This window comes from Lissotriton helveticus, chromosome 4_1, assembly GCF_964261635.1.
Source record: "Lissotriton helveticus chromosome 4_1, aLisHel1.1, whole genome shotgun sequence".
NCBI classification, from domain to species: Eukaryota; Metazoa; Chordata; class Amphibia; order Caudata; family Salamandridae; genus Lissotriton; species Lissotriton helveticus.
Window position 1 is genome coordinate 241,903,448 of NC_136063.1, and position 27,657 is coordinate 241,931,104.

Genomic DNA, 27,657 nt, shown 5'->3' on the forward strand with positions numbered 1-27,657 from the left:
ACTTCAACTTTACATTTAATGTAAATGTTTTGTGGAAGGGCTACTCTTTTGCGTCACATGGTTTCCTTTGCTGTTGCAGGGCCTCAGCCAGTGTTTGATTTAAATATTCTGCCGAATTTTTGGAACATACGAACAGATAGATGCGGTACCCTCACTGAGTGACTTGTCCTTCTAGTACTGTTAGTCTCTCCTCCTAGTCTATGCATTCTGCAACTGGACTCAATGGTGTGAGTGTGCAAATTAAGGAAATAATTTATTTCCATTATTAATTATGCCTTACCAAACTTATTCTCCTACCTGTGATTGATGTTTAAACTTAGGCACAGTGGTAGCTGCATGGTGATGATGGTTTGGTTTCCCAAGATGCCATGGTTGTAGTGGTAGTACTAGACACTGGCACTAACATTCGCATAAAAAGAAAATGAGACAGGCAGTAGCCTGAAAGAGACTCTGGAAGGAGTAGTAGAACGAAGTACAGTACAGTACACAAGAATACTGCCAAACAATAAACCCTAATAATGCTGATTTGCAATGCTAAAGTAAAATAAAGCATAATGGTGGCAGGGATAGCCTAGTACAACAACAAGTTACAAACTAGGTGTGGAGTCACTCAACACCAGCGTAACCTTTAGTGCTGTAAAAGGAGGAAGGTGAACTCAATCAATGCGGGCAATTAATTATGATGGATTAGGTTCCTTTGGACAAAAAATTGACTTGCAAATATACTGAGCATGGGTGGGCAAGCAGAAGAAAATCCTTGCCCTGCCATGAAATTGAATCAGTGTTGCTTTCACCACATCCACCCCAGCAAGCGTGTGATCAATTATTGGTGTACATTTAATTTAGTCACACCTCAATATAAATCACACAGCCTGGGGAAGGAGGATTAGGGTTTGATGAATGGTTGAGTGAATGATGAATGGTTGAGAAGGGGGGTTTTGGGGAAAGGTTTGACTAGGAAAAACAATTCCCATGGACAAACAACAAAACAAAATCTTGCCAGACCATAAATCTGTTAAGGGAGAAAAAGGAAATGCGTGCATGATGATGATGACTTGATGGTTAATGATAAGTAGTACTTCCTAACTAGACTAATAGACAGTACAGGGCAGCAGTATATTATTAATTATTATGCAATTTGCCATGCCTGTCTGCCCTTGGAGAGACTCAAATTACATAAATTTTTGCTTCTGTTGTACCGGGCTTACTTTTTAAACCTACCAAATAAAATTAAAAAATAGCCGTAGGGATCAATTATAATTAGCAAACAACAACACACAGTCGTAACGATTGAAGAGAAAAAATGTATCAAATTATTTAAAAGATGATGAATGTTGATACTAAAGTGTTACTGTATGTTATCCTAGTCAAATTGGGGAGTTGCATCTCGGCATTCCTCTGGTCCTCCCTTTCATCGACGCTGTCCGTCAATCAATCAATCTTGGGTGACATTGCCTGCCTGGCAGATGCAGATTGGTAGGTGAGTGTGAGTTGTTTTTCTCTGTTTAGCACAGGGTAAAGGCCGACCTGTAAGTGTAGATGGAAAAACAAAAGGGATATTTAAAAATCAAGGAGAAAAAAAGCCTAAATTACGGAGGAGTGCAAACACTTTCAGAGCAGTACGGCTAAATCATGTCTACTCTGTTGTCTGTTTCCAGTATTAACCTATAACAGCAACTGTATAGCACAGCTCTCCCTGGATCCTTACAGCGACCTAATACTCCGCCAAAGGCCAAAGTGGAAGATACCCCTAAGGAAAATCCCTTCTCCGCGGGCACTCTCGGCCAGGCGTCATCTGAGACACTTGAGAGACTTGGGACATGTGAGCATAAGGAGGCGAGCACTGCCAATGCGGGCAAAGGAGACAGCAAAGACTTCCACAATATGACAACAAACACTGAAGCCGGGAAAGTTCCATTTAAACTTCACTTACCAGCACAAGATGAGCCCGCTCAACTAATCTTGGGTCAACTAAAAACCCAACATGGTCTCGGTATCACCCTAGTTCAACACAAAAGTAATACACAACAGACTCCAACGCGATCTCTAACATCTCAAGAAACTGAACCAGAGTCATTACACCTCACACCGGAAGAATGGTAGGAACTGGTTGCGTCATATTCCACTGCTCCTGGAGGTGAGCCAGAAGGAAGGAACAACAGCTCCCTGAAAACCAACATCGAAAAAGACAAATTACAAGACAAAGATGACATCTGGTCCACCCTGCGGCACACAACGCAAATGTCAGTGAATGGAATGCAATACCAATCAGACAAGATGGACCTACAGTTGTCAGTCCTCAACTTGCTTTCTATCTTCATTGCTAATATAGACAATAAGTTGGCAGACGTTAACAATTTAATCAAGAGGGCTCAGTCAGAGACACAACTTACCACAGGCCCAGCAAATTGCAACTGCAGCACAGACATCAGATGGTAGGCAGCTCTGGGAGGATTGGGACCAATCTCCATCAAATACAATCAACAGCTCACTGAGCCAAGGAGCCACAGCACCCCCAACGAGCAACACCTCGCAATCCACTAAAGTCCCGGAAAAACAGACTCCGAGCGAAGGCGTACAAATATCCTCCAAACAGCAGAGAAAACAAAGGAGGAAGGGGCAAAATCAAAAACGAACACAGGCTCTGTCATACAGCAGGGATGGAATGTATAGCCCCCTGAATCCACCAATGGACAACCAACAAGTTTCCTCTAGTAGAGAGGAAGAAGCGACAGACCCAGGCCTGGAAAGAAATAAGAGGCCAATCAAGGAAAAAGCACTAGAAAAGAGAGCGAATATCTCTCAATAAACCCATAACTGTCAGTCCGGAGCAGAAACAGGAGAACAAAAGATGGCGCTCGACAGGGGAACCATCAATTACAACAATAACGGACTGGGTACTCAATAAGGCAACACAAGGTATAGCAAAATCCTCTACAACAGATCCTATGGATTCAGCAGGTAAACAAATAGCATTGCAGAGAAGCATATGCACAGAAGCGGAGATAATCACAACAGCCTCAAGCACAGAGAAAGTCTCAGCAAGAGAAAGTCTCAGCAAGCGACAATCAGCTACTCGGCATGACAAAACCATCACAGGGCTATCATCGTTAACAGAGGTCCCAAACGCAACAAAGAACACCTTGGACCAACAAACAGTGCTCTCAGACGCAACAACAACAATCATGTTTCACCCAGAGTATATATCAAAGGGACGGTTCGACACACTTAACAGGGGCAACATTCTGCGACTACTAAAGTCTCTTGATAGCCTAAAGAATATAAAAACCACTGACCTGGAATCAGTCGAGTTTAAAGAATCACCTGATTGACCTGGAACAGAGTCAACGGGAACAGTCTGGGCTACACCTGACCTAGCCGAGAGAGTCCTAAAAGAACAAACTAGATTAAACGCATGGGGCATCAACCTTTGGCCACTTGCAAAACAAAGGTATCCTGATCCCTTATTGGCCAATTTAAAGAGCCAAGAAGAACACCCTAGCTCTGGACAACCTAGCCCACTATTATTCTCAGTACTGCGAGGGGCACGCAGCAATAGTACTGAGTTCAGGGAAAATGGAGAATATGAACAAAGGGCTCACTCTGCTAAAAGTAAGGCCACACTAAAGTGAAGCAGGGTTTTGAGGACAATAAACAACAAACCTGAAAGACCGTGACACTCCAAGCTTAATGCATCCTCTCGTAAGAATTCCCTGAAAATCTGTTTCTGGAACAACAATGGACGGGGAGATAAGACCTCGGATCCGGAACTACAAATTTGTCTGCAGAAATTTAACATCATTTCGCTCCAAGAAACATGGAGTAGAGTACCAACTTCACTGCATGGTTTTAACTTGCTCTATCTACCCGCAACAAGAACCTCCAAATTGGGCCGCAACAAGGGAGGCCTAGCGACATACAGCTCCTTAAGTACCATCTATGCAGCAGAATCGCTGCCATATAACTTATCCCCACGCAAGGTAAGTAATTCAAATCACCCTATACGGGAAAATAAACAAAGAGTTCATATCACTCGTAAATGTTTATCTGCACCCACGTGATAAAATCCGAGGGAGTCAACAATTGAAGGAAGAACTGGTGAAAATAATAACAGAAGAGAAAGCAAATAGTTGGATAATCACAGGGGATTTAAATCTAAACATGCTTAGAAAAAGAGCAGATAAGATCTATTCAGAAGAGGATCCATTTGCTTGGAAATGCCTCAAGACAACAACACTAATGGAAGACCAACAAAAACTTCGAAAAATCTACTGCCATTCCTTGAACAACTGGGCTCCTGTGGATTAAATGGTAGATTTCCCCGGAGACCGCCCACAGACAGCAACATTTAACAATGCAATAACAAGGACCACAATCGTCTATACTTTCTGCTCTCGCTTAAAAGTAAAAGATTATTGTATTGGAAGCGTAGATTTTAGCGATCATTTACCCCAGGAAACCAAGGTAGAAAAGCCATTAACACGCAAACTGCCCCCAGCAAATACACTCTGCTTAGAATCCACCAATAACGAGAAAAGAGTCAAATGCAGCACCAAAGACCCTGAAGGCCTCCTTTTCTTTGCAAAACAACTCTTGGAAGAAGTGGAAACGGCCAACCACGAAACAATAGGAGGCTGGGAGGCATTCACAAAAGACCTACGGAACAGCTATGGAGATGCAAAGGGATGCACCCGAAATAGAACAACTTGCCCCCAAAACCAACGGTCAAGCTCCAACCGATGGAATAATGCGGAACTAAAAAAGTTAAAAGCACAGATAAACTACACACTACGAAGGCTGAAGAAGGACCCCACGGCATTGCAAGAGCTCAGGCAGCTATAAGCTACCTGCAAAAAACGAATCTGGCGAAACAAAAAGGAAGCCGAAGAATCTCTCTGGGCCAGACTTCTGCATGATATCAAAAACAACAATAGCGCACAATTTTTTAAAAAGATTAACGCTCTGTCTAACCCGCAAGGCCAGTGTATCAACTCCAATGTCACAGAAGAAGCTTGGATAACTTACCTAGAATCACACTTTAACAAAGAACAGACTCCCCAAATTGGAATAATTAATCCTGCGTCCACTCTGGAATCTCAATCACCACAGTTAAACTCCAATGCAGAACTGGGACAGGACTTCACTATCACGAACACACAAGTTCGTAAAAGAATCTTGAAAGGCAGACGTGAGGGAGCTTCTGGCCCAAACGGGATGCCGCCCATACTATTTAAACAAGATCCAGAATTTGGGGCTTCAGTTCTAAAACGATCTTTGACACAATTCTGAAAACGTCAACAGTACCATCATGGTGGAGGGGCTTGATAATCTCTCCCATCTATAAAAAGGCAACAGAAGCGATCCAAAGAGCTACTGGTTGGTAGCCTTTCTGGACAATGAAGCCAAATAATATGCCGGGGAACTCCTCCAAGAATTAACAACATGGGCCACAGAAATCAAAGCAATACCTTACAACCAAACTGGTTTCTGTAAAGACATGGGCACTGCCACTAACATCTCCGCCCTTTCACTAATGATAGATGCTGCACTTGTAATCAAACAGCCCCTGTACATCTGCTTCATCGATTATAGCTCGGCGTTTGACCATATAAACAGAAATATTCTGTAGCAAAAACTAAAAAGGCTATGTATTCCATCATTGCTCCCGAACAACTAATTATTTTGCATAGTAACACCTGGGTAAAAGTAAAGTTGGGGGCAGGAGACCATCTAACGAAGAATATAAACACAACCTCAGGATTAAAACAAGGCTGTGTACTTTTTAATCTCTTTATGGCCTAGCTTTCAGTCCAACTCAATGGAAGCAACATATAAGCCCCAAAGCTAGGAGGCCGTCAGCTATCTAATCTTCTATACGCAGATAACCTGGTACTCATCAGTCGGACACCTATAGGACTACAACGCTTGCTTGACATCACATCTCAATATTCGGAGACCAACAGACTAAGCATTAATTAGGAAAAAACAAAAGTCATGTTCGTAAATTACCAGAAAATAAAAATAAAGCACAACTGGTACCTGGAAAAAGTCAAGCTGGAAGTTGTACAAGACTACAAATACCTGGGGGTTATGATTGACAACAAAGGCAAATACAAAGCACAATGCGATGCAATAAAAAAGAGGGGACTAACGACAGCGGTGGCATTAAGAAACCTGAAAAATATGACCGCTGGACCAAGCCTTCTCCCTCTGATAAGCATGATACAGGCTAAACTAATTCCATCAATCACCTATCGAAGTGAAGCCATGAGAGGGAGAGATGCGGAAACATTGAATGGTACCATTGCAAGAGCCCTGAGAATAATATACGGGTTGCCTAGATATATATCGCTGGCACAATTGAGGCTTGAATTCCTGATGCAAAGACAAGAGCTGGCCCAAAAAGGAGGTTTCGTTAAAACCTGGTACAAAATCAAAAAAGGGCAGCCAGAAACTTTAAATTCCTACTTGTGGAGGGAACTAGACGCCTCTGAAACCTGCCCAGCAAGGCATTTCTTGGATACTGCATTGGACCAGCTGGGGTTAGGGCAACTTTGGGCAGTATCAGGGTCCATGGCAAGCTTCAAAAAAATTGTAAACAACATTGTCAAAAATGAATCTATCATCCAAGCAAAATTGGTTTTAGTAGAATGGACACATAGCTGGCTCACTGTACAGTCCCACAGTAAAGCGACTCCTTAAGCATATCTCCTTTCTAACGTCTCCAAAACAACCAAAGATAAGTTTCTGAAACACCGGTTGAGCTCATTGCCATCCGCATACCATCTGCCCCCATGGTTACGCCCTCCGAAGCCAGCAATTTGGCGTCTCTGTGGGGAAGGAGAGGAGGACATAGTCCACATATAACCATATGCTGGGAAATGAGGCAGGAACGCCATTCTCTACTTAGACATATCTTTAACAAGAAACAAATACGGTCATTTAGACAAGCGGTGCTCACAAGCTTTTATGGTGAAGATATACAACTAAGCTGCTGCCTGGTAAAAATTTTAACTGCTTCTGATCTCCGACTGAAACTGACACCGCCAGACTAATGGAGAAGATGCACTAGAACCGGAGATGGAGTCGGCCTGTTAACTCATTGCGTAATAGCCGCAACAGCGCTTTGCACATCAAGCACTAAGCATTTTTGCACACACCAAGAAAAAGGATCAATAGGCTAACATCGGACATTTTGCACTAAGCAATCAATGCTGAGGCTGCATTATGCACTTTAAACTTGCACTTATTCGCCTACCTTCAATCTGCAGTCAAGACTCTGACCAGGGGAGTAATTCTACCTCATGAACTGCTGCTAAAACTCCGAAAACAAAAATGTAGACCATGGATCACTAAGGCTGGGAGAGTGGATCTCTTCTGTAATTTTAATTTGTATTCCTAATCGTGGCTATCAGCCTTTTAAAGTGATGTGTTACTGTTTAGAGGAGACGGCTAATTTTTGTAAAAGTTTTAATTAACTGCACAATAAATATTACTTACCTACTTACTTACTATAACAGGAACTGGTCAGAGCAGGCCCACGGCGCCCACCCAACCTCCACTTAGTTTAGATTGTGACTGAGCCAGACAGAGCACACATGTCACATATACAGCAACATAGCATTTTCCAAAGTAAGTAACTAAATCAATGGCATGCACAAACATGTAGGTCTGCTGTGGTTGTTGTTGACTTGTTTACCTTTTATGTCACTCATAAAACGCCCATGATTATTCCGTCAATCATCTCTGACCCTACTGACTGACTGCGAAGATATAATGTCACTGTGGTCATCATCATGGTGTTGTCCAAGTCAGTCTGCAGTTTAAAGAGTGAGTCCAGATTCCATATTAAAAAATGCAATGGATCAGCCTGCAGTAGAAGTACAATGGTGTTACAATTTTGTTATTAAACAGCAAGGGAAACATTGAATTAAGTCACTTTTAGTGTGTAGATTAAATAATAGTACACAATGAATTCACTTCATGCACAACGAACAACAAAAACACAAAGACCAATCAATCAGAGTCAGCGTCCAATGGACGCCATCATTACTTGTTCCTTGTTCTCATCTTAAGTCATCTTAAGTTAAGGGGCAGTCTCTCTCTGCTCGGAAAGGAGTATAGATAGTAGTCATCATGTTCCACTTCTTTTGGAGGGACTCGACAAGCAACATTTTCTGGGACTGTATTCTCCATCCAATCATCATCTGGCTTGAGGGAAATGGAATTATGTCGAGTCAGGGGGATGGAGCAGGACTCGGATGAGTGGACATACGTTAAATGCACAGAGCTGCAACTCCAATTTGGCAATAAATAGAGTAGACTAGAAGACGGTGGTAATGAATTTGTTGTGATTCGAAGTTTCGAACCAGAAAGACAGAGACACACACAAATAAAAGTAAATTAAGGAAGAAAGAAAGTAAAGTGTTCAAAGCCTAGTTGTCAGGGAAGTATAGCTTGTCCTCAAACTCTGGTGGTACAACCAGAAGTAGGTAATCATCTAAGACACTACTACTGTCACCTAAGTCACTCTTGTCATCTTCCTGCATTGATTCATGTATTTTGTAATTCGGTGGTATAAATTGCTGATTCATTTTGATCATGGTTAACCTTTCCACATTTTTGGGTGAGAGACTGGTCTTTTTCCCTGATAAAATGGCATCAGCATCACTGAAAACACTCTCAGAAGAGACACTTGCGACAGGGCAAGCCAGATAGTTTATCACCAGCCTGCTGGGCACTGTTTCTTGGCCCCTTTTCCCATACCAATCCAGCAATGGGTTTTGATCAATGTAGACCTCTGTTGGGTCATCCAGATGGGCATGGACCATCCACTCAGTGTTCAGGGGTGCTACACTTTGTTCTGCCTCTTTTGTCTTTGCATCAGCGCTGGACCTAGCAAGCTCTTGCTGTAAATATCAATATTGTGCTGATTTAACTGGGGCTGATGATCCAGTTCTTGCTGTTGTCGATAGTGTTGGTGACAGTTGTGAGCCAAATGCACTGCCCTCAGGCTCTAAAGTTGAACTTGATGCTGGATGCCCTGCTGCAGTACTTGTTGTGGGTTTGAGTACGGAGCCTTTAATTACCAGTCGTTCATTTTCCAATTTACTGGTTGCCTCAGCTATCCAAGTTTTGTACTGGGCAACATCCACTTCTAAAAAAGGAATTAATCTCTTACTTTTCAGTGCTGATTTGTACTGTGGATCCAGAATTGTGGCACAAATGTAATGTTTTTCTGAAACAATGCAAGTTTGCACCCTTATATTTTCAGCTAAGTGACGGGATAAGCTCTCCACCAACTCATATGCTCATTTATTTCCTCCACACCTGTGTACTTGTCAGACACCTCCTTTAGCTGTTGCTCTAGCATTTGCAACAATGGGATAGCTTGGCCCATAGTGCAGTCCTCCTTGCTGACTTCACATGTGAAGAGCTCGAAAGGAAGAAACATCTCTGTTTTTAACAAGGACCCATTGGTCCATCTGTAGGGCCATGCCTTTCACAGTCGCATCCCTTATTCTTTGCATGACATACTCATTGATTTGTCTGTACTGAGTAAACAGACGATCAAGCATGTAATAAATTGGGTTCTAACATGTTGGCACCTCCTGGATGAGTGCTTTGACTGGCATTCTATGCTCATCTTGAATGATCCTCAGCTGCTTCCGGGCTTAAAAGAATGGCTGAAATGTGTGCATATTCTTCTGCAGGTTGTAAGTAAGTTGCTGACTCTGGCTTCCTTTTTTCAGAAAGTCTTGAACAATAATGTCAATAAGGTGCGCCAAACACAGGACCCTGAAATAGTCACCATCGCCCATGGCCCTAACTATATCACTGGCATTGTCTGTGGCAGCAAAACCAATGTCCTGTTGGCCTTTAAGGAGGCTCGGTTGATTCCATTGCTAAAAAAAACGGGGGCCGATGTGAATTGCCTGAAAAATCTTAGGCCAATTTCTCAAATACCATTCTTGGTCAAAGTAGCTGAGCAACATGTACTATCTGATCTTGTTGACCATCTGGAGAGGAATGCCTTGTTGGAACCGAATCAGGCTGGGTTTCGTGCTAATCATAGCACGGAGCTAGTGATGCTCTCCATTCTGGATGAGCTGAGGAACAGAGCAGATAGAAAAATCCCAGGTGCCCTGGTGCTGTTAGGCCTCTCCGCGGCATTGGACACCGTTTGCCATAAGCAACTTTTGTCGCGGTTGAGGGATTTCGGCATTCAGGGCACAGCACATGCCTGGCTCGCTTCCTTTTTGCAAGGGAGGACGCAGAGAGTTCAGCTTGGAGGCTTGCTCTCCACTACAACACCGATTACTTGTGGAGTGCCGCAGGGGTCCGTCCTTTCACCACTTTTATTTAACATTTATTTACAGCCTCTGATTTCACTGCTCAATCAGATGGATTGCCAGGTTTACAACTACGCTGACGACACCCAAATTGTCATCCAAATGGAGGACGAGCCAGGGGCGTTTGCGAGATTACAAAATATCCTTAGACATACAGTTAATTGGATGTCTAAGAATTCGCTAAAAATCAATCCTGACAAGACCGAGGTGTTGCCAATCACTATTGCTGGCAACCCTTGGAATGATGGCTCTTGGCCAAGAGAATTAGGGACACCCCCAGAACCAGCGGTGGCAGTGAAAAGCTTGGGCATCCATGTGGATGGCAAGCTATCCATGCAGAAGCAAGTCACGGCGGTGGTGGGAACCTGTGTTGGCCTTCTCCGACAGCTAAGGAAAATGTCTTCATTATTGTCCTTCTCAACTTTGAAGCGTGCGGTCTCTGCTATGATCCTAGCGAGGCTGTATTATGGCAATTCGCTATATATAGGCCTGCCTCAAAAACTTCTGGACAAGTTGCAAGTTGTCATGAATGACGCTGCAAGGCTCATTTTTAAGAAACCGAGGAACACGCATGCATCCCCCCTTATGCGGGAGTTGCATTGGTTGCCAGTGAGGCAGAGGGTTTTGTTTAAAGGGCGTTGCATTGCTCACAAGTCCTTATATGGAAAGGCACCAGGATATCTGAAGGCCCGCCTGACCTCCTATAGGCCTGGTAGGATGCTAAGATCATCGGAAGCTACTCTCCTCACCCAACCACGTTTTAGGCTGGCCACAGTGGCTGGCCGCGCTATTTCTAGTACCCTCCCAACAGCATGGAATAAGCTACCAGTGGAATTACGGAAAGAAACCAATCTGCTGTGCTTCCGAAAGAAATTAAAAACTGTGCTCTTCCAACAAGCCTGGATGGGGCTGTAAACTTTCGGATGGCCCTTTAAATGTCTGCTGTGCGTATCTGACAAAGCGCTTAGAGACCCCCGGGTTATAACGCGCTATATAAATCGAAATAAATAAATAAATAAATAAATGTTAAGCCCTTTTGGGAACAGCCATTCAAAGACCTTGCTGTTACACTCTTCCAAAATGTTTGCAGCAGTATGAGATTTCTCCATGGCGAACATGGCTACAGTTGCATGTTTCCGAGCAACATTAAAAATCTCAGCAGTGTCAACAAGACCAGCTTCAGATATCTTTTCTCTAACCCCCACAAAAGAGATCCAGTGTGCAGTGATGCACATGTAATCAGTGGCTTGGAAACTGGTCCACATGTCTGTTGTCAGGTGCATATTGTGAAGGACACTCTGCTGCAAAGCTTGTCCAAGCAATTCTAGGACATCGTGATGCAGTGCTGGAACAGCAACTCTGGTGAAATAAGTCCTGCTGGGAACCTTCCTTTTTGGGCAGATTGCTGTCACAAATTCAAGGAAACCCACCCCATCCACAAAGGGAGAAGGTCCAGCGGTAACATTATAGCCAGCTTCGCATTGTACAAACGTGCTATTGGGTGGCTGCGTTCGTACTGCCCCTCCGACCTAAGAATGTTGACAATAGTAGGCTGGATTATTTTTCTTTCTGCTGATACAGGTGACTTCTTGAACCCAGTTAGGCTCAACTACGCACTTTTTTTCATTGCAGTTCTCTGTTGCCTTGGTGTTTCAGCCTGACTCTTACTACGGTGCCACTGAGATGTTGCTGAGGATGTGGGTGGTAGTACTACACCGTGGGGACAGGACTTGTGTACTAGAGAAAATGTCTCCCTCTTGTTCACCTTCCACCGCAATCATATGTTCTTCTACTTCTTCATCCACACCAACACCAATGGGTGCAGTTTTACTTAATAAGTGGAAAACAGGGCGCACTACTTTTTTAACAATCTTTGAAGTTGTATGGTTCTCCGGGGTATCACTCTCCGTTACGAGTGTATAATAATGATCCTATGGTTGCACCCCTATATACTTGGGGTATGTCCCCCGGGATCCTGTTGGCCCTCCTATGTAGAGGTTCAATGAGTTCATACCATGGTTTAGTTGTGAAACTTGATATTTTATTGCGTTATATATCCATTATATTCATGTAGCATTTATCTTTAATCATTTCATTCATGAGTAAGCGTTTTCGTTTATGCGCTATACATTTCACTCCTCCCAATGCATTTCGGCATATAGAATGCCTTCTTCCAGGGAATATTTCTACAAATCAAAAACGAAATAATGCAACATTTACTTTCTGTGTCCAAAGTAATATGCACAATACATAGTACTTAACTCATATTAATCCCCACCTTTCACCTTAGAATTCTAGCTTACAAAATCTTTGTGCCTTATGTCTGCTTTCATAAAATAACATGAAACTAACCAAAACGCTGTTTCGTGCTTAAAAAAATCCTCACTCACAGTGACTTTTACTCTAGATGGAATCTTTGTCTATGACGGTTGTCTATCTATGGCAATTATCTGAAGCTGTATGTGACTGAACAATAGTTACCCAAATGTTTACTATTTGGGCTGATTACCGAATTGTCAACCCTCAGAGTTCTTAAAAGTACCGAGGCTGTTACGCTCTCGGAAAAACGGGCTTACCGAGAAATGTTTGTGTCTCCCGCGGCAATTCTCCTGAACCGGAAGTGTTAGATGTAATGCTCCGGAAGTTAAAGTTATAAAGGACGGTTGTTGCTAAGCAACGCTCGAAAGATATAAAATTGATATGTGAAATGTGGTGAAATTACTGTACTCACTATATCGGTTTTAGTGAAAAGGTACGAACGATACCTATGGGCTCTATAATCCTAATTGAAAAAGAAAAAAACAATAAACGTGTGAGTTACCCGGTGTCTCAATAAAGTTACATGAAAATCCTGTAAGGCACTAAAAAAATGTCTAGAGGTGTAATGTGGTTTCAAAAACAGCCCGTAATGACTGTGCACTATTGATTCATACGCCAATATGTCAATTTGGAAATTGATACTTTCATGTACAAAGTCACATATTGCATCAGAGGAACATTATGCTTGGTTATAAATAACAATTAAATTCCATGCGGTCATTGAGGCCGTATGGGGTCATGCTAGTCAATGAAGAAATCCAATAATTTTCTCTTTGTAGTAGTCTTTTTTTGTGGTCTTGTCCTTCTCTTCTTTGAACATTCTCAAGAACACAGAATCTGAGTTGACTAATGTTATGGTTCATTTCCGCGAAGTGTTGGGCCACTGTTGATTTTAACTGTTTAGTCCTAATGTTCGACTTGTGTTCATTGAGTCTCGTTTTTATTTTTCGATCAGTTTGTCCCACATATACCTTACCACAAGGACATTTCAACATATACACTACACTGGTCGAATCGCACGTCGCTGTTGCTCTTATTTTAATTTTATTGCCCTTCATGGGGTGATTAATGGTTGTGCCTTTGATGACGCTGTTGCAGTGATTACAATTCCAACAAGGTAATGTCCCCTTATGTATCGTTGGCTCTGTGAGTGAAGGTTTTAAACGTTCGCCTAGATTCTTAGCTCTAGTGTAGGCAAAGATGGGACCCTCATCAAAGATATGTCGAAAGTCTTGTTCAATTCTCAAAATGTCCCAATGTTTCAAAATGATGTTTCTATATTTTTTGCTTGCTGTTGAATATTTTGAGACTACTGTAATAGATGCTTTGGTCTTTGGTTGTGTTTTGGTCAATAATTCTGTTCTTGTTTTTGTCTTGGCACGTTCTTGAGCCTGTTGGAGGATATGATCAGGATACCCACGTTTGCTGAACCTGTGTATCATGTCTTTAGATTGTTGTTCCAGTACATTAGGATCTGAAACTATTCTTTTGACTCGTAAGAGTTGACTGTATGGTAAATGTTCTTTCAATGGTTGTGGATGAAAGCTTGAGTGGTGCAATGTATTGTTTCTGTCCGTACTTTTCCTGAACAGGTCGGTCTGGAATCCCGTTGGAGTTTTTGTGACTCTTACATCCAAGAATGATATTGACTCCTCTTGTATTTCATGAGTAAATTGGACTCGTGAGTCTATGTTGTTCAATTGCTTAAGTTGTGTTTCCAAGGTATTTTTGGGACCTTCCCAGAGTAAAAAGATGTCATCGATGAATCTTAAAAATAATTTAGTGTGTTTTTTCCAAATTTCTTTGTTCAAAATATTATCCTCTTCAAATCTGCTCATGAAGATATTGGCGTAGGCCGGAGCTGCTGAGTTTCCCATCGAAGTTCCTGTCTTTTGCTGATACCATTGATCATTCCATGTAAAATAGCTATGAAATAGCGTAAACTCCATGAGTTCCATCAAGAATACTTTGAAATTGTTTTCCAAATCTGTTCTCAGTAAACAGTATTCTATGGCTTCAATTCCTTGTGGAGAAGTGTGGCTCAGGTGTTAGAGGCGGCAGACCCGGAAGCTGAGATCGGTCCTGGACCAGGGTTCAATTCCCCGCCTCGGCGGGTCTTGGGCTAAAAATTCCACGGACTCGACAATTCTCGCCCCGGTGCCTCCTCGACTCACGGGTTCACACTCTGCGACTCTGGGCAACAGCTTGCTTAATCTCCACAACGGCCCCTCGCGGCGGGATGCCTGACTTTCACCTTGTGGATACCCTGCTATCTCACAGGGGAATATCAGGAAGGGTTCCCTAAGCAAGCGCCAGGAAACCCACTGCGGGTAGCTGTGCGCTATATAAGCTCAACTACATTTTGAATGGGGTATTGAGGTATACAATGCTGTGACATCGATACTACACAAAAGAATATCATCCATGTTTGTTAGCGCTAGCGTTTGTAACTTCTGAAGAAAATCAGTAGTGTCCTTAATATAAGTTTGTGTTGATATCACACTTGGTTGTAAATACTTGTCCAAGAATTTTCCGACAGGTTCATGTATGCTGCCGACAGTGGAAACTATCGGTCTACAAGGTGGAGCCGTTTGATTTTTGTGTATTTTTGGTACCAAAAATAACTTAGGACTTTTGGGATATTCCTGTGTGAGGTATTTTTTTGTTTTATCAGTAATAATCCCCTCTTGCACTGATTTCAAAAGAATAGTGTCAATGATTGTTTTGAATTGTGTCGTTGGGTCTCCGTCATATCTAAGATATGTCTCTTGGTCCGAGAGGTGCAGAATTGCTTGGCTGTTGTAATAGGTGGTATTCATGATTACTATCGCTCCTCCTTTATCTGCTTTCGCACTCGTTATATCAGGATTCTGGGCTATGGTCTTAAGGATACTCATTTCTTTCTGAGTGTAGTTTTTATGCTTTGGTACTCGTTGGCAATTCATCTTGTTTATGTCGTTTTTAACTAATGTTTCAAATGTATCTAGCGTTTTGTGAGATATTGTAGCCATGTATACGCTTGTAGGTCTTAATCCTCTCAATTGGTCTTCTGTTATCTCCATAGATGTTTGAACTACGTTGCTAAAAAAGTGACGTAAACGTAGCTTTCTCATTAGTTTAAAGAAAGAAATGCAGTTTTACTTAGGCCATTACGGTGTTCCTCCCACTGGATCAAGTGGTTTTATTTCAGATGGGTTGTTTAGCCTCTGGTACCATAGTTTGTACCAAGCTTACGCCGGCTAACACCATGTCGACAATTTGAGCAAATAGCACCATTATCCTCCTTACTGCTAACCGAAAAGAAGTTCCAAACTGGGGAGGTGAACTTTCTTGTGCTGCTGGAGGTCCCACTTGCTATGCCGGATGAACTGGAGGGTGTGCCTGGAATTTGACTCTGTGCAGTACCACTACTACCTACTGAGGTGGTGGTTGTGCTGGATGTAGGTCCCTGATGGGCCTTTGCAAATGCAAATATGGAAGCTGGAGGTGGTGTTAATGTTACCTGTATTGGTGGTATCCGTGCCACATCCCTCACAGCAATTTGGGATAGGGTAATAATGTCAGTCCCCATCTCCACTGGCTCGTCATCATCATCCCCTCTTCTACATCTACCTCCATATCTCTAAGGTTATCTAGAGCCTTCCTTTTCACTAGCATTGTCTTGTGGCATGCCTAACTCTCAGACTGAGCTGGTGGCTTCCAAGTGGCATCTAGATCATCAGAAGGGGGGCTTGAAGAAGAAGTTGATGGACTAACCCTCCTTTTCCTTGCTGGGGATGTGGAAGACAATGGATCTTCTGAAAGAGTGGCTTTTTCTTATTCATCTGCAGGAAGCTCGATTTCCTGAACTACCCCTACTTCAGGAGAAACAACTACTATTGTGGGCTGTTGATGCATTGGTTGTTGCGGCTATTGTTGCAGCTGTTGTGGCGGCTGTTGTTCCGGCTGTTGTTCCGGCTATTGTTGCCTACTAATTCGCTGAGTTTCCGACTGCCTTGATTGGGTACTACTTTGCGATAATGACATTTCAACATCACTGCTCGTTGGCATGTGTGAAGTAGACTGGCTACTTCTGCAACACTCAGGGGCTTGGGCCTAGGTTGGTGGGGTGGGCCCGCTGATGCAGAGGTGCTGCTCCCAGCTTGGTCCCCGGACACCGCTGATGCAGGTGTAATTTTCTGTTTCCAAAAAAACATATTGGCTGACACACCAGTCTTGGTAAGTGGCAGTGCCACTTCCTTCTTCTGTTCCTTCTTCTCACTGGCAACTTTCTTGATACTAGAGGACCTTTTACCTTTCTTTGGCTCCATCTTCTTCCTTCCGGTGTCAGCAGGACGCAGGTGCATAAGTTGCAGAGATGTCTGTGACCACACGTGGATGTGACATGGTGCGTAGCAGGTCTTCTGTCTGGCAGTACAACGGGTGTTGATTACACCTCCTCCTCTGTCATTTTGTACACCTAAAAGCATAGAAGCCAGGAGAAGAACATCAGTGAAATATTGCATTTGTTCTTGTGGTTCAATTACTTCTAGTACAAACACATTTAATATATAACTTAGTGTGTGATGGTCACACTTGTTAGTGTTATATTATTACATTGTATTAACTCTGTAAAACATAACAGTGTAGCCATTTGTGAGACTTTGACAACAAGGGATTTCATGGTATACTGTGAACACTCAGGAAGGATAGGAAAGAAGAAGACAAGATACAAAAATACAAATGTTATTGGAAGTGGAACCTGTTTGGCATTTATTTGCTCCTCATGTCATTCAGGGAGCTGCAGCTGGCAAAGGGGATGGAAGCAGTAAGCCAAGAGGAACAAAGGAAAGACATGCAGGCCTATATGGCAAAATCAGCACACTACTAAACTACCACCACAAAATGGCCACCAGTCACATGGTCACTCACAGTCTAAACATGCAGGAGGCCAAGAAAACAATGAACTCAAGCAGGGCTATATGGCCAGACAAAGGAGGCATGCTAAACAACACAGCTTTAATGCAAAAATAAAAAAACCACAGGGCTAAAAAAGGTTTGCAAGTTACACAGAAACCACACCACAGACACACATCCAACAAAGGCATTTAATTAACACACACCAAAATAGTGAAATACCCCATAATATTACACATTTTGTAATTCAATTCAATGCCATCCATGCTCTAAATGATATTTAAATTCAAGAGAAACCAAAGAAACAGTTGCTTCATTTCATGCACTAATGACTAACTCTGGGCCTACTGGATGAACGTTCTATTGGCAGACTAGGCCACAAGCTTGCAGGCCTATGGCAAAAGCACATTGCCTGGCTTCAAAATAGCCCCAGGCCACATGGCCATGCCCACAACAACAAGACCGGGAAAATAGACAATGCAGGCCTATGGCAAAGCACCCTGCCTTGCTTCAAAATGGCAACCAGCCACATGGCCAGGCCCACAACAACAACAAGCCTAGTCCAAAAGGAACAAAGGATACACATGCCGGCCTATATGACAAAAGCAGAACACTTCTAAAGTACCACCACAAAATGGCCACCAGCCGCATGGTCACTCACAGTCACAACAAGCAGAAGGCCTGGAAAACAATTAACTGAAACAGGTCGATAATGGCCAGGCTAAAGAGGCACGCTAAACAACATAGCTTTAATGCAATAAAATGCAAAAACGAAAACCCACAGAGCTAAACAAGGTGTGCAAGTTACACAACAACCACACCACATACACACACACACACAACAAAGGCATTTATTTAACACACACCAAAAAAGTGAAGTACCCCAAAAAAGAAATGTTTTTGCAATTCAATCCAAGGCCATCCATGCCTTAAATGAAGTTTAAATTCAACAGAAACCACAGAAACAGTTGTTTCATGCACCCATGACTAGCTCTGCGCCCACTGACTACCCACAATAAAAAACATTAAATGATGAAAAGTAAAAAAAATTGTAGTTGCAGCAACTGCAATGCCCCCATCAAACAAACAACACCAAACTTACTTGGAAAATCTCAAATTCAAAGTCTTCAAATCCAAAAGTCCTCAAATCCAATGATATAAAATGCAGCAGACACCCAGGGTAATCCCTCCAGCTCCAAATCCAAATGAAAAGTGAAAAGGACATGGACAAAGCACTGGGAGGAGCCTGCTGGGCAGGAACAGGAAGTTAGAGACTCTGGGACACTTCCTTCCTCTCCCAAAAAAAAGTTAAAAAATAAAAAGGACTCTTTGCACAAAAAAGTACAGCCAAATGTCAATCTGAGGAGTTTTTTCATCCAGATCATCATTTTCGAGAAGGTTTAAGGCTGCTCGAGAGATATTCTTCTCCAGATTGCAAATTTTGTGTGTTTGGCATCGCAAGCTTCACCGAACGTCCACCAGATGTCCGATGACTTGTCCGAATGACGTGTTCGCGATCGCACACTCTCGCGGGATTGCGCGGCTGGCTACCAAAACCTTGTGGCGCACGCGAACGGATATGAAAACTCGTTGGTGAACTCAAGAATCCCTGTAAGTTGCTACTGCACGTGCGAAAACACATTTTGAAAGCGCGAACAAGAGAAAAACTCTGCTCTGCCGCGGATCGCGGAGTTTTCGGTAACTCCGCATTCTATGCGGAAAGTGGACTTGCCAAAAATCCACAAACTCCACGAGCAGAGCAGATTTTACTGCCCAGGCTTACATAATGCATCAGTCATGGCATGGTCAGTGACATCACTGATGACATCTCAAATGACATCACTGATGCCATCACCCAGTGACTGTGAGTGTTTTTAAAATGATTATGAGTGTAAATATATATACCTAGGTGTATTGGTGAATCAGTGGGTGTAGGAGTAACTGTATGGATGACTGAGTGGGTGCGTGATTATAAGTGAGTGATTAGGTGTCTCAGTGAATGTATGGGTGAGAAACTGGTTGTGTGAATGTGTGTATCTGTCTGTCAGTTGATGTCTAAGTCAGAATATGTGTTTGTTAGCGGGTACGTGAATGGCTATATGGGTGATTGATTGGTTGTCTGACTATATGGTTGTCTGGGTGTCTGTGTGCGTGAGTGAGGAGGTATGTGACTGCCCGTATGGATGAGTGAATGGATGAGTCAGTGGCTGTACGGGGTAGCGAGTGTGTGTGTCAGAAGCTGTACAGGTAAATGAGTGTCTGTATGACTGTGTCAGTGATTGAGTGCTTGTGTCATAATGGATGAGTAACTGGGTATGTGGAAGGCAGTATAGGTGAGTGACTGGGTATATGAATGACTGTATAAGTGATTGAGTGAAAGTGAGAGTGGCTAAATGGATGAGTGCATGCTTCTGTCAGTGAGGTGCGCAACTATGTATTACTATTTGTAAGAGTAAGTAACTGGGTGTGCTTGTAACTTATTTGGTGAATAAGTGCATGTGTGGGTATAAGAATGGATATGAATTAGTGCGTGAGTGGGTGTATGGGTGGCAGTATGGGTGAGTGAGTGGATGTGTGTGTAGATCTATAAATCAGTGAGTGGGTGTGTAAGTACTGGTATGGCTCTATGAATGGGTTTGTAAATGACTGTGTGGGAGTGGAAGTGGGTGTATAAAATATTCTTTATGGATGTGAGTGAGTGCATCACAGATGTTGTAGTTGATGTCATTTCATGGCTTAAACAACTCACTTCTCTTAACTGCACCCCTCAAGTGGTTGACTCGTTAGGCACCACCTAGGACAAATACCTAAATATGCAAGCGCACATCAGTGCAACTATTAGGGGAGCCAACTTTCAACTCAACACCCTTAAGAAAATCAAGCCTTTCCTGCCTCCCGTAGACATCAGACCTGCTGTACAATCCGTGGTTATCTCTCGACTGGAATATGGTTTGGTGACCCTAACTGGGCTTCCCAAAGCTAGCTTGGCCCCGCTCAGAGCTACTCGAAACACATCGACCAGGCTCATCACAGACTCCAGAAAGCATGACCACATCTCCCCAGACTTTTTGCAACTAAATTGGCTATCTATCAAAGCTAGGATAGGTTTCAAGATAGCTTGTTTGACACATAAAGCCATACATTACAACACCCCTGTATACTTGGCAAATAAGCTTGAACAATCGGGCTCTTTTCAGAACTTAAGAAGTACGTCCACCCTACTTTTCAAACCTCCCAAATTCAGAAAGAAAAGATCTTACAATTGTGCTTTCACCGGTCTTACTCCAAGAATTTGGAACGCTCTGCCTCCTGAGATCAGATCAATCCTTTCACTGCATCTTTCAAGAAACAGGTCAAATTGCTATTCTTGAGTGAACATTAAGAGCATCAACTTGGTCTCATGCTCTGTCTACAACTTTGACTCTTATTTTACACCGTTGTTTTTATTTATTGTATGCTTGTCTGTTAAATTGGTATCTTGCTCCAGTGCAATTCTGATAATGTATGGGTCGGGCCAACTCTCCAACCCCTGACCTTGATTGTTTCCCCCCTTTTGTTTGACGTCATCAGTGATGTCACTCACCATTTCATGAGTGATATACTATGTGAGGTCATAAGCAGTGCATTGCGGGCGCAAGGTATAGTTAACTCAGGTAACTAACATCTTAATTTCTCTGGCTTTGTATGAGTAAAACCTGGCCCTAACTATACCATCCTTGTAACCTTCGTATTTTTTTGTGAATTTCAAAGGTTTTTAAAATTCTATGTGCTAGCTTTAACGTGCTTGTAACCTTTAGTTTTTTCAGTGAATTTCTAAGGTATTTTAAATGCTAATTCCTAACTGTAACGTCCCTGTAACCTTTGGCATTCACGTCTTCAGAGTGGTGGAGAAACGGGGCTGAGCCTCCGACCAGCTCTCAGGAATTCCGCTGTGTAGGACTTACAGAAGGTACCAGGAGGGCTTCTTGGCCCTCAATGTCCCTCTGGAGCCAAGGGGACTTTATCCCCCAACTAGAAGTGTGTCTGGAGGCCCGTTTGGAGTATGGTGTGGCCTCAGACAACTTCTCATCAATCCTGCTGTTTGGGACTTATTGGAAGTAACAGTAGGGTTAGGTGGCCCCAAGAACGTCCTTGAGGGTCAACTACACCTCCTATTACCACCAGTAAGTCCCATATAGCAGGATTGCTGAGATCTGATAGCAGGCCACACCCCCTTTTTCCGCCACTCTGCAAACACACCTCCTGACGCACTACTAGTAAGGGAATGAACTCCCCTTGGCTATTGAGGGTCCATGGTGGTGTACTACCTCCCCTGTTACCTCCAGCAAGTCCCAGAGAGAGGGTTTGCTGAGTGGTTCTCGGTGACCATGACCTCTTTCTCCTCCACTCCGCAAACGCACCTCCTGATGCACTACTAGTAAAGGAATGAAGTCCCCTTGGCTATTGAGGTTCCATGGGGGTGAACTACCACTCCTGTTACCTCCAGTAAAGACCACACCGCTGGACTGCTGAGAGGTGGTCAGAGGACATGCCCCCTTTCTACACCACTCTTCAAACGTGCCTCCTGGTGCTCTGATGCTTGGGTGATAAAGTACACTTTAGTCCTGAGGCCCTCAGGAGGCAAGGAGTCCTCATTCCCCCACCAGCAGTGTGCCAAGAGGTGTGTTTGCAGAGTGGTGGAGAAAAGGGCGTGGCCTCTCACCACCTCTCAGCAATCCCACTGTGTGGGACTACTGATGGTAAAAGGTGGGCTAGTTGGTCCCTAAGGACAGTCAACAGCCATAGTGACATCATCCCGCACTCAGCAGCACCGAGATGGTGCGTTTGCAGAGTGGTGAAGAGAGGAGGCGGGACCTCAGCAATTTACTGGGTTTTTTTGGCCTATTTTTCAGGAACCGGGCTGCGTGGCGGTGCTCCTGCCAAGCCATAGCAAACTGCATTGCTGGAGCTGGCTCCGGGGGGGTGGTGGTCTCCGGGGACATGGAGGGCTCCTGGAGGGGGTGCAGCATAACCCCTCCCATCTACGCATTTCAATATATAAACCCTGCATTTCAATATGTTAGCCCCAGGGAGGTGGCGGTTCCTTGGGCTGCATGGAGGGCTGGAGCCCCCATGCATTTCAATATATATATATATATATATATATATAGCCCCGGGGAGTTGAGTCTTTTTTTCATGTTTTTTGCTGTGACTTGGTTCAACCGATTCACAAGATGGCTGCCAACACTTCCTGGTTTGAAGTGTTGGCAGTCAATCAGATCTCAGGCACAAGATCGCGAGGGTTCACGGATCTACAATGGCCACAGTTGTATATTGGAAAAATCTTTGCATTTCTCAGGAACTACTGAACAGATTTACACCATTTAACAAAAAAAGAGTGCTTTCTGGACCAAGAGCTACCTTTTTGACAAATTTTGTGTAATTCCAGTCAGCCATTCAGACACACACACCTACTCATAGACCAACTCAGAGACTCATATACCCATTTACAGACCCACTTAGAAACTAACGTACCCACTCAAAGGCCCTCTCAGACATGGACATAGCCAGTCACAGACTCATGCACCCACTGACAGACCCATACAAACACTTACGTATCCACTCAAAGACCCAGTCAGAGACTCACACGTCCACTCACAACCCCACTTGGAGACTCACACATCCACTCACAGAACCCATCGTAGACTCACAGAACCAGTCACAGATTCACACACTCACTCATCTGCACACTCACAGACGTACTCAGACAGTCACTCAGAGACATGTACACCCACTCACAGGTCCTTTAGTGTGGCAGCTGGACAACTATGGAACGGGCTGCCACAGAATCTTAGGGTAGCCGACTGCCTGCTGGACTTCAGAAAGGGCTTGAAAACCTTACTGTTTCCTAGGAGCTAGCCTATCCGTCATCAACCTTGAGCCGCAGTTAAGGCTGTTACATCTTTGTCTGAGCGCCAGGATGCCCGTAGGGCGATATTAGCGCTATATAAAAACGCATTACATTACATTACACTACATTACATCCACTGAGACACTCACGTATTTACTTGCAGATGTACTCCGAGACTCATGTAGCCACTTACAGACCCATTCAGAGACTCATACACTCACTCACATACACACTCAGACCCTCATGCACCCAGTCACATACTCACTCAGATATTCAGGCACCCAGTCAAAAACCCACTCACATATTCTTACCACCACTCGCATATTCACTCTGAAACTTATATATGTACATACAAACCTACTCAGACTAATACATCCACTTATTCACACAGTTAGACACTGGCAACATGTGTCTCTAAGTGTTTGTAATATGCATAGTATGAAAATAATAGTTATACATTATAAATGTGTTATTGAACATTGTATTCATGCTTTTTGCTTTGTGGATCTGTGATGGAGCCGTGACTCCAGAAAAATATTTGTTTTAGTATTGGGTAATAGGGTGGCTCTGAGGAGAGCCTTTGTGTTCATTGTAAGTATATGACACCTACATATAAGACTGGATTAAGAGGTTAAGGTCACTGAGAAACACTCTGTTGCCTTTATCTGTACAGTGAACTCCATCACTTCTGTAAATTCCATGTATTTTGAAACGTAGATCGTTGTTGTAGATAGATCCCATGTTAAGATCTCTGAGGAATGCTGATGTAGCTTTATTAAGATGTTTCCTAGTTTTGTCATTCTCTGGACAGAATTAATTTGACCAGAAGACATAGCTGTGACTCACAATTCACACTCTTCCCATTTTCGAGGAAGGAGCAATAGCAATCAGGAGAGGACTGCAACTGAATGTGAAAGTTGGTAGAATAAAAAGCTGTTGAAATGGAGGAGTAGAGTTGTTTTTAGAAAATGATATAGTTGATTGGGTGATGTAAATAATTTCATATCGGTAAATAGGTTATGTTTTACTTACTAAAGTGAGTACATTTGTGATTGGCTGTGTTTAAATATTTGACAAGGTAAGCTTACATTTACAAGCACTCAATCATACCTTCTACTGTGCAATTGCAAGCTGGTATGCTGTGGTTGAAAAGTATATGAACATTTGACTCACTGTTACAGTGGAGCATTTGAAAACAGGTTGATATAGAACTGAAGCAAACCAGTGTAGGGGAAGGGTTTCAAATAGGTTATAGTTTGATTTTTGAAACAATACTACTTTAAGGTTACTACATGGTTAAAAAATAAATGTTCTAATTCACTGCTCTGATTGTTTGTAATATGTAGTTTAGGAAATGTACTATCATTAATATAAATGTTCAAACAGACTCCTGTATGGTGTCGTAACTCCATTGGGGAGTTACACGAGGGGCCGATCTGGCCGTCGCGATGGAGCCACAACTTCAACCACAGGAACGACCAGATTGAGCTTTTTATCAGGAGAGTAATGAAGGGTTAAAAGAAAGCAGCCATGGAAAAACAGTATTACAATAGAGAAGAATGAAAAGAATGTTTCTAAGTACATGAGTTAAGTATATAAGTATCAGTGCACAGAGAGAGGGAGATAATATTTAAGAATAAACTAAGCAAATTTACATGTAGGTTAATGATTGATAATGTGTGTGTGTGTGTATGTGTGTGTGTATATATATATATTATATATATATATATATATATATATATATATATATATATATATATATATATATATATATATATATATATATATATATATATATTCACTGAAAAAACCATAGGTTAGAGACCATATATAGTTAGCTGGACATTTTATTGACATAAAACCAATGAAATTCCATATATAGTTAGTTGTACTAACTATATATCGCGCACCCGCAATCCACTGCTGATCATGTCACATATTACATCATTCATGACATGGTCAGTGACATCACTGATGACATCACTGATGACATCTCAAATGACATCACTGATGACATCACTGATGACATCTCAAATGACATCACTGATGACATCACTGATGACATCATCCAGTGACTGTGTATTTCTGTAAAGTTTAAATATGTTTTACATATTGAAGAATGAGTAGATGTAGAAGTGTCTGGATGAAGGATTTAGTAGGTGCGTGACTGACTGTATGAGTGAGTGATTAAATGTGCCTCACTGAATGCATGGGTTAGTGACTAAACTGTCTTAATTTGTGCATCATTATGTCTGTTGTTCTGTAAACTGCTGCATGTGTTGATCAGTAGCTATATGAGTAACTATATGGGTTATTGATTGGTTGCCCAAGCATTTGTATGGGAGACTGAGTGTGTGTGTGGGTGGCTGGGAGGTGTATGACTCTGTGCATATATGTGTGAGCAGTTGATTCACTAGATGTATGGGTTCAAAAGTGCATGTGGAAACAGCTGTATGGGCGGTTGACTGTGTGCATGAGTGTATTGGTGAGTGAATGGATATCTCAGTGCTACATGTCAAAGTAAGTACATATGTAAAATACAGTACATGTGAGAGTTGACATATATAAATAACTGTGCATAGGAGCAAGTGAATGTGTGAGTGGCTGTATGCATCATTGTGAACTTGTATCCAGGATTGTATAAGAGAGTAAATATGTTTTAGTATATATTTGAATAAGTAAGGTGTGTATAACTGTATAGTTGAGAACATGGAGGTGTGATTGATTCTTTGCATGACTGACTAGGTGTCTGAGTAACTCCATGGATGAGTGACAGTCTGTGAGTGTATGTTTACACTGAGTGTATCTAAGGTTATATTAGAGTCTGAAGAGGTTCATTGTATTATCACATGAATGATGTCATCAGTGATGTGATCAGTAATGTCAAATGAGATGTCATCAGTGATGTCATCAGTGATGTCATTTGAGATGTCATCAGTTATGTCATCAGTGATGTCATTTGAGATGTCATCAGTGATGTCATCAGTGATGTCATTTGAGATGTCATCAGTGATGTCATCAGTGACGTCACTGACCATGTCATGAATGATGTAATATGTGACATGATCAGCAGTGGATTGCAGGTGCGCGATATATAGTTAGTACAACTAACTATATATGGAATTTCAATGGTTTTGTGTGAGTAAAATAAGGTTTTTTAAATGCTAATTCCTAACTATATATGGTCTATAACCTATGGTTTTTTCAGTGAATTTTCAAGGTTTTGTAAATGCTAATTCCTAACTATATATGGTTTATAACCTATGGTTTTTTCAGTGAATTTCATTGTTTTTTTAAAAGCTAATATCTATAGCTGTAAAATGTATTCTTCTTTAAATCCAAAAATATATTTTATATGTTTATTAATAAAAAAAAATTAAATATTTTTTTTGTTTCGCTCCCGGTTCGCGAACCGGGAAGCTTTCCGTTAGCTCAATTTGATGCCGCGACCCGGTCCGCGAACCGGTAAACGTTCCGTTAGCGCAAGTGCCGCGTTAGAAATCAACATAGTGACGCGTCGCGGAAGCGCGACGTATCACGTTGTCGCGTAATGCGTCTTATGACGCGCTGCATTAGCGCACCCGGAAGTACGCTGCCCAGAACGCTTCCCGGTTCGCGAACCGGGCGCTACCCACGCAAAAAAACAAAATTTTATTATTTTTTTTTGCCCCGCGGGGCCCTTTTAAAGCCTCCACATTAAACCTAGGGGGTCAGGGAGGATATACTATGCCTCCTTATGGTCATTTCCCCCTTTGTTTTGGCCTCCTCTTGTCTCTCAATCCTATCGAGAGACAAGATGGCGGCCGCTCCGGACTGTTTAGAATGTTGACAGACACCGGAGAGACAATCAGCTTCGCTACGCGAAGTTCCGGTACGCGTAAAGTCCGCGAACCGGAGCGCTGCCCGGTCGACTGTTACAAATATATATCTTTTTTTGAACATTAATTTCTCAAAATCCACTGAAGCACATATATTGAGACCTAGCAAAGGCACATCGGGCTACCAGTCCCTACAATTTTGCCAAGTTTCGTGCAAATCCATTCAGCCGTTCGGGCTAAAAGTGAGGCCAACCGCCCTATGGAAAACTCAATGTTAAAAACACGTTTTGGGACCCCCCTTTTTTCTCGGCCCCCCCTTGACGAACCCCCCCCCCAAATTTACAGGGGCTGCTCAGAAACAAAATGTTCCATTTTCCAGAAA